Raw genomic sequence first — 9352 nt, forward strand, 5'->3', positions numbered from 1 at the left:
AGGATTTATCCCTACCCAAACCTGAGCAGAGCACAAGAACTTCCTCACCTGGGTGGGGCCTGAACAAGATTGTTAAGAAAATTCATCCAATCTCATTATCAGTAATGTCCTTTAAGGGACTGATCTTTGAAATGAGGACTGTAGAAAAAGGGGGGAACCCTGGATCTCCCCAAATCATTGGTTAATAATCATTTCTCTCAAGCAGACATATGGAAGTTATGAGAAAGTAGGTGGTTAGGGGAGAAAGAAAATAAACCTATTTTATCCAAAGACCCCAGCTTCTGGGATAAGAACTCACTCTTTGAAAAAACTGCTGGGAAAACTGGAGAAGAATATGGCAGAAATGAGGCATTGATCAAAATCTCACACCATATACCAAAATAAAGTCAAAATGGGTTCATGATTTAGATATAAAAGCTGATACTATAAGCAAAGTGGGAGAGCAAGGAATAGTTTACCTATAAGACTTATAGAGAACTGAAGAATTCATGACCAAACAGGAGATGAAGAACATTACAAAAAGCAAAATGGATAACTTTGATTACATTACATTGAAAAGTTTTTGCACAAACAAAGCCAATGCAACTAAGATTAGAAAGAAGGTAGAAAATTGGGAAAGAATTTTTACAACCAGTGTCTCTGCTAAGGGCCTCATTTCTAAAATATACAGAGAATTAAGTTAACTTTATAAGAATACAAGTCATTCCCCAATTGAGAAATGGTCAAAGGATATGAACAGGCAGTTCTCAGATGAAGAAATTAAAGCCATCTGTAGTCATATGAAAAAATGCTCTAAATCACTACCGATTAGAGAAATGCAAATCAAAACAACTCTGAGGTACCACATCACACCTATCATATTGGCCAAGATGACAAAACAAGAAAATGATAAATGTTGGAGAAGATATGGGAAAATTGGAACACTAATGCATTGTTGGTGGAGTTGTGAACTGATCCAACCATTTTGGAGAATAATTTGGAAATATGCCCAAAGGACTATAAAAATATGCATACCCTTTGAACCTGCAACAACACTTCTAGGGCTGTATCCCAAAGAGATCATACAAATGGGAAAAAGACCCACATGTACAAAAATATTTATAGCAGCTCTTTTTGTGGTGGCAAAGAATTGGAAATTGAGAGGATGCCCATCAATTGGGGAATGACTGAACAAGCTGTGGTATATGAATGTAATGGAATATTATTATGCTATAAGAAATGATGAACAGGCTGATTTCAGAAAAACCTTGAAAGATTTGTATGGTCTGATGCTGAGCGAAATGAGCAGAACCAAGAGAATGTTGTACATGATAACAGCCACGTTGTGCAATGGCTAATATTGATAGACTTAACCCTTCCCAGCAATACAAGGATCTAGGACATAGACTTAACCCTTCCCAGCAATACAAGGATCTAGGACATCTCCAAAGGCCTTGCGATGGAAAATGCTATCCACATCCAAAGAAAGAACTATGGAAGTTGAATGCAGATTGAAGCATACTATTTGCTATTTTTTTTCTCTTCTGCTGAGTTTTGTTTCCTCTTTCTGGTGGTTCCTCCTATTGGTTCTAATTCTTACTTACAACATCACTAATGTGAAAATATGTTTAATAGGAATGTATATGTATAGCCTATATCAGATGGTGTGCCATCTTGGGGAGGGTGGTGGGGAGGAAGGGGGAGAAAAATGTTAAACTCAAAAGCATATGGAAGTGATTGTTGATAAATCAAAATAAATTAATGAAAAGAAAATAAAAGAAAAAAAGAAAATAAACCTATTTTGAACACGCTGATTTCAAAAGGCCTAGTGGGCCTTTTGTGGTGGGACACTGTAGGCCATGACCACGTCCTGTGCCCATTATGTGAGACTTGAACAGGTCCTGTGATACCAACAGTGTTTCAAGTCACATGGGAACTAGGGAATGTTACTGGACAGTAGGCCTGAGATGTAGGCAGATAGGGCACAAAAGTATCTTTGTTTTATGCACAGTGGAAGGCTTTGCTCTGATATCATGACCCCTGGCATCTCCACTGGCTTATGAAAAACACTGAATGCAGGCCAGCAGGAGGCCTTTGCAAATTCATATTCTTGCTATTTTGTTTTATTTTAATTTATTATATTTATTGTATTTTTTCAGTTTTAATTTTTAAAATTAAAAAGTATTTCTTTTCTCTTCCCCTACCCTACTTAAAAGAAGAAGGAAACTAAAACCCATGTATCAGATATCTTGCTCTGTGTTTGACAATGGTATGCATCTTTACAATCTGAGTAAACCTACTTTTTATGCACTTTGCTTGTGTCAGTCAGTCCACAAGCTTTTATTAAGAGCCTGGTATGTACCAGGCACTATGCTAATGCACTGGAGATACAAAGGAAGACAAAAGGCAGTCCCTGATCTTTTTTTTTTTTTTTAGGTTTTGTAATAATATTTTATTTTTCCTAATTACATGTGAAAACAATTTTTAATGTTCATTTTTTTTAAATTTTGAGTTTCAAATTCTCTCCCTCTTGCCTTTTCCTCCCCACTCCCTGAGATGGTAAGCAATTTGATATAGGTTATACATGTGCAGTCATGCAAAATAGATTTCCATGTTAGTCATGTTGTTAAAGAAGACAAAAACAAAATAAAAAAATGAAAAAAAATAAAGTGAAAAAAGTATGCTTCAATCTGCATTCAGACTCCATCAGTCCTTCTCTGGGGGTAGACAGAATTTTTCATCATAAGTCCTTTGGAATTGTCTTGGATAGTTGTATTGCTGAGAATAGCTAAATCATTCATAGTTGATCATTGTTACAATATTGCTGTTACTGTGTACAATGTTCCCCAGGTTCTGCTCATTTCACTTTGCATCAGTTCATGTAAATCTTTCCAGGTTGTTCTGAGAGCATCCTGCTTATCATTTCTCATAGTACAATAGTATTCCATCACAATCATAGACCACGACTTGTTCAGCCATTCCCCAATTGATGAACATCTCCTCAATTTCCAGTTCTTTGCCACCACAAAAAGAGCTGCTATAAATATTTTTGTACAAATAGGTCTTTTTCCCTTTTTTATTATTTCTTTGGGATGCAGACCTAATAATGGTATTGCTGGATCAAAGGGTATGCACGGTTTTACAACCCTTTGGGCATAATTCCAAATTGATCTCCAGAATGGTTGAATCAGTTCACAGTTCTACAATAAATGCATTAGGGTACCAATTTTCCCACGTCTCTGCCAACATTTACCATTTTCCTTTTCTGTCATATTAACTAATCTGATAGGTGTGAGGTGGTGCCTCAGAGTTGTTTTAATTTGCATTTCTCTAATCAATAATGATTTAGAGCATTTTTATATGATTGTAGATAGCTTTGACTTCTTCTGAAAACTTCCTGTTCATATCCTTTAACCTTTTATGAATTGGAGAATGACTTGCATTCTCACAAATTTGATTCAGGTTCTACATAGTTGAGAAACAAGGCCTTTATCAGAGACGCTTGCTGTAAAAAATATTTCCCAACTTTCTGCTTTTCTTCTAATCTTGACTGCATTGGTTTTGTTTGTGCAGAAGCTTTTTTTATTTAACATAATCAAAATTATCCATGCTTTCTATCTCTTATTTGGTCATAAATTCTTCCCTTTTCCATGGATCTGACTGGTAAACCATTTCTTACTCTCCCAATTTGTTTATGGTATCACCCTTTATGTCTAAATCATGTACCCATTTTGATCTTATCTTGGTATATGGTACAAGATGTTGGTCTATACCTAGTTTCTGCCATACTGTTTTCCAGTTTTCCCAGCAGTTTTTGTCAAATAGTGAGTTTTTTGTCAGTCCTTGCTCTTGAGGAGCTCATATCCTAATGAGAGAGACACAGACACACAATTATATATGAATAAGATATATACAGGATAAATTGGAGATAATCAACAGAGTGAAAGCATTAAGGGGGATTGGGAAAAGCTTCTGGTAGAAGGTGGGACTTTATCTGGAAGGCACATCAGTCCTTTTTGCCACTCAGATACCTGAATTGAGGACAGCCGCCATCAGCCTCCTAAGACAGAAATCCAGGTAGAAATGATCAGCAGTCAACTGGAGATAAAATACTAGGGCTTGGGAAAGAGATGAGAGCCAGATCTGTAGATTGGAGAGTCATTTGCATAAAGATGATACTATAGTTAAACATGTAAGAGTTTCTGAATCATCCGACACCAGTGCCCTAACCAGAAGAACCACTGGCCTGCCCAGTTAAGAAACCCCATATAGATGCAGAGCCACAAGAAACCTTAGATGTCATTTAATCTAAACCTCATTTCTCAGATAAAGAAACTATGTCCCAAGAAGTTAAATCATTCATAAGTAGGGAGTAGCGGAGTCAAGATTAGAACTCAGATCTTCTGACCCAATTTTCCATCACTCCATAGTAATCAGTGACATTTAAGTCCCCCTATATTCAAAGTACTGGAAACCTCCTAGTAATTGGCCTGGTGAAAAGGTGCATGTGTGTTTTCCAGGGAGACGATTAGAAAGGTAGTATTGTCTGTTCAGCCAGTCAGAGTATAGTTTTTCATGCATACTGTCATTGCTTAATTGCAATGAAGTAATTATTTATTGTATTTTGAAAGAGGCTTTAAAAAAAATCCAACCCAGAGATGATTCAGACCAATAATTATCTTGGCTCTATTGCGGCTGAGTTTCAGGCACAAAGTACTGAACTTACTGGCTTCAAAGAAGTAGGTGAGACAAGACCTAGCCAAAGCTGAAGAGCTGCTGTCCAGCGTCTCCCTGCTCAAGGTAAGACTCTTTGGAATAACTTGTCGCCCTCTTCTAGTATGTGTCCCTTGTGAGCCCGCACCATGATGTTCTCATAGGAGACATCTCAGTTTCTTTGGCTCTTTAACCCTGACAAATTGGAAATTATTATGATCGTCTGTCTTTGTGTGTGTGTGTGTGTGTGTGTGTGTGTGTGTGTGTGTTTTCTCCCTACCCCAGAGGCTGTTTAAGTAAGAGGCATGGTGAAAATTATGAACATCTGTAAGACCTACCACCACCGGAAAAATGTAGAGTTGGCATATTTATTTCATTAGACTCCCATTGTTAGGATAATATCAAGGAAGTGGATCAGTATTCTTGACGTCATTTATGCAGGCAGAATCCATGCATTGCTGGACCTAATCTGTCTGGTAGAGCAGTATAAGAGATGGTAGAGCAGTATAATAGATGTCCCTTAAGGACTTCTGCTACTCTAGAATTCTGAGATGCTTTACCAGGGGAACAAAGTGCCATGCTCAACTGAAATAAAAAAGCTAAGTAATCTCCCACAATTGCTATAGTGGAGTCTCAGTCACTGGGCAATCTTGAAGTCATATGGCATAACTGGTTGAGCTTAGGCAAAAAACAAAAAACAAAACCCACCACCCTCATATCTGCCTGAATTATCGAAATTGATCAGACCTAGGTGTGGGGATTAAAGGGAAAGCCTTAGCCTGAATATTCCAATTCACTCTGTCACCTGGACCTAATTTTGAAAGCTGGAACTTTATGGAATTTTTCACCTAAACAGAATTCCTGGAATTATTACCCATTTTCAATAATGGGACGGGGTGGAGGGGATGGGGCAGGATGAGGAGAAAACCTTGATGCAAGTTCTTACCTCTACCTCTAACTACCCAAGCTAAGCTAATCTGCTTTGTGTTTTAATTTCCCCATCTGTAAAATGGGTATTTGTGCTCTGCCCACCTTGACAGGGTTTGTTGTAAGAATCTAGTGAGATAGAAGGCTGAGATAGGACTTTGTAAACTGTAAAGCATGATTGAAATATAAAGGATTCTTATTATTGATTATTTGATTTCTCTTGGATTAGACCTCTTACTAATATGTAGGCTTCTAAATGGTCGTTTTTGTAGGGTTAGTGACATCCTTGTTCCTCAGACTTATGTGAAACAGGTAGTACAGGAGAGAGAGCTATGAGTCTGGAATCAGAAGGTTCAAATCCTACTTCCATTTACTACCTTTGTGACTTTGGGAAAATCACCACATCTCTGGGCCTCGGTTTTCTCATCTATAAAATGGGGTTACTAGAGTAGATGACCTCTTTTGTCTCATCCAGCTCTTATTCTATGATCCCATGATCCCTAAGGTCTATTCTAGTCTTAAATGCTCCACTCTGTGACATACTCAGTGATGTCAGAGCCTCACAATGTGGTACGCAGGAAAAGTGCTGCACTTGGAAACACAGGATCTGAGTTCAAATCCCGGCTCCGTGTGACCTTGGAGAAGTCACTTTATGTCTGGGCTTGTTTCCTCATCTTCCATTAGTAAACATTTCATGAGATCATTGGACTAGATTGCTTTTATACTTCCAACTCTTACTATGAAGAACAAGATTAATTAACATTTATATGGCACTTGAAGGTTTGAAAAATTGAAAATTTGAAAAAATTGAAAACAAAAAAATTCAAATAAATATTGTCTCATTTGATCCACACTGAAGCCCTGGCAGGTAGGGACTATTATTTCCCCTCTCTCCTCAACTTTACAGGTGGGGAAACTGAGGCTGGGAGAGGTTAAGTAACTGCCCAAGAGTCACCCAACTAATGTGTCAGAAACAGGATTTGAACTCAGGTCTTCCTGACCTCAAGTCTAGTTCTTTCTCTCCTATACTACCTAAAAATATTCCTTCCCCCATGAGTAGAACCAATAAGTTGATTTTTTATTTTATTCTCAGGGATATTTTTACAAAGTTGTATTGTATCTGACAAGTTCGAGTGGGCATTTCTTTTTCCTGGCCATTGAGGTGGATCCGTTTAATACAATTTAAGTTATGCCAGAAATACAGAAAATCATGAATTAGAAAACTCATTTTTCTTTGGCATATGAGCATGCCATCTATTTTGTCCTTACATATGAGAAAGGACATTTTGTACTTTTAAAACTTCTGACCTTTGCAAGAGCACCTTCACTGCCACCAAATAGCCAACCGGAAGCATTTCAAATTCATGTTGGGTTCTTTCTTACAGAGAACCAGCCCTGCCCTTGCTTGTCAGCTAGTTTAATGGTTTAAACTTTTAATAGTCTGCTCTTTACACAGAAGGGTTTTTTCCCTCTCCTTACTCATTAATTATCACTGTGTCTAAACATTTTAACTGAAAGTTATATTCAGACTCTCCCTTTAGCCCCTAGTAATTTCATGTGGTCATAAATTTCCAAGAGATAAATATCCTCCTTGATTTCAGATTTTCATTCTTAGAATGACTTCTAACTGACACATTTAAAGAATTCTGGGAAAATCCCTACTGTCATTTTGGAGATAGGAAATACAGTTGTTGGTTTTTGGTTTTTTTCACTTTAAATAAATCTGAAAACTTGCCATGCCCAGCAAACTCAAATGTACGTGACTTCAAAAGTTAAAAAAAAATCTCCAGTCAACTCTTAATTTCGAGCTGGGGTGTTTAACCTTTTTTGGGTCAGGGGGCCTTGTCCGTGAAGCTGGGTGAAGCCTGCAGACCTCTTCTCAGGATTATGTTTTTAAATAATCACATGAAATGTTAAATTTCAAGTAGAGGTTAATGAAAATAAAGATGTAATTTTATTTCCATCTGAGTCTACAGACACTCCCTACGAAATCTGCCTCCATAGGGTCCATGGATCCAGATTAAGAACCCCTGACTTACTATTTTTCTTCCTCTTCTGTTGAGTTTTGCTTCTTCTTTCTGGTGGTTCCTCCTGTTGGTTCTAATTCTTACTTACAACATCATTAATGTGAAAATATGTTTAATTGGAATGTACATGTATAGCCTATATCAGATTGTGTGCTGTCTTGGGGAGGGTGGGTGGGTAGGAAGGGGGAGAAAAAATTTAAACTCAAAAGTTTATGGAAGTGATTGTTGATAAATCAAAATAAGTTAATAAAAAAAAAACCCTGACTTAAAGCATAACCCTGTGTGCTACAACCTCACATTCTCTGAATTAAAACGAAAGGTCTAGCATATAAGAGTGATTTCACAAACACTGGAAATATTAGCAATGAATATCTGTGTGACTTGACTTTGCTGGTTCACTGTGGACACAGAAAAATGCACACAATATATGTCATTTTCCCCATCTATAGTTTCCTAGAAGATCAGAGCTAGAGAACTTTAGAGAGCCCATAGGCAAACCTCTTTATTTTTACAAATGAGGAAACTGAGGTACAGAGAGAGGAAAAGACTTGTTCAAGGTGAACCAGCAACATAGTGATAAAATCAAGACTAGAACCCAGGCCTGCCAAGTTCCAGGTTCATGTTCTTTATTCAGCACAAATTTATCTTTTTCCCTTGCCTTTTATTTATCTATGACCACCTCTGACTCTCCTCTTCCTTTCTTTCCCACCCTTCAGAACAGCTCAAAAGGTGCCCAGACAAAATTGTCTTCCTGAAGGGATTGTTTCATTCTTTGTAGTTGTATAATTTTCATAATCTTCGTATAATCTTTTGTATAATTTTGTACCATCAAACCTAGCTCATAATAAGAATTAATAAATACTTGTTGATTGATTGAGTCTTTTTGTGTCCACAGAAATATATGCCACTGTACACATTACTTATTCGTAGAAGTTCAGAGCTGAGAGTTTTATAGATAATCTATTTTTATGGACAAGGAAATAGAAGGTTAAGTAATTTACTTAAGATTATATAGGTAGTAAGGGACCAAGTCAGATGCAAACCCAGGACTCTTGACTACCAATCCAGTTCTCTGCCACGGCCCTGTCTTGTCTCTATTTTCTTTGTCTTGGAGGCTATGCAGCATTCTTCACTTGCCTGTGAATACTGATCCCTCCTCCCACTTCCTCTGTCATCCCATTCCACTCATTGCTTTGAGCCACGCATTCTCATTTCATGTCTGATTATCTTCTTCCTCGTCTTCCACCTCCATCTCTAGGCCCTACTCCCACCATTGCCTTGATGTGCCCCTTCCTGTCTAGAACCACCCACTCCCAAAATTGATTATTCTTTGCCTGTTGTGGTGACCTTGGCTTCACTTCCCTTGACCCTAAGGGTCATAGGGTTATTTGTACATGTAGTTCATGTTACTTGTTGGTCAAGATCCAAATTTTCATCTTTTGCCTTCAGTTGACCACCTCCCACTGCTTCACTTCCCTGGGATTCCTGGGCCACCACTTCCAAACAGATTCATTCAGTCTCCTTTTCATCAAGTTATTTCAATCCCTCTTCTAAGTCTTCTTCTTGGACACGCCCCAAGTCTAGAACAGTGGTTCTAAATTCTTTTTTGGGTCATGGACCTGTGTGTGTGTGTGTGTGTGTGTGTGTGTGGAGAGAGAGAGAGAGAGAGAGAGAGAGAGAGAGAGAGAGAGAGAGAGAGAGAGAGA

At 37.9% G+C, this 9352-nt stretch overlaps 1 protein-coding gene across 1 annotated transcript in view; it reads left to right on the plus strand.

The window, feature by feature from the left end:
* Nucleotides 1-4675: 4675 nt before the first annotated feature.
* BPIFC (BPI fold containing family C) overlaps nucleotides 4676-9352 on the plus strand; it is a 39629-nt gene continuing 34952 nt past the window's right edge. The window contains exon 1 of the mRNA XM_027871954.1: nucleotides 4676-4779. The gene's annotated coding sequence lies outside the window, so the exon portion shown is untranslated. The remainder of the gene's footprint in view (nucleotides 4780-9352) is intronic.

The sequence above is a fragment of the Vombatus ursinus genome, unplaced genomic scaffold, assembly GCF_900497805.2.
Source record: "Vombatus ursinus unplaced genomic scaffold, bare-nosed wombat genome assembly UNPS02003292.1, whole genome shotgun sequence".
Classification (NCBI taxonomy): Eukaryota; Metazoa; Chordata; class Mammalia; order Diprotodontia; family Vombatidae; genus Vombatus; species Vombatus ursinus.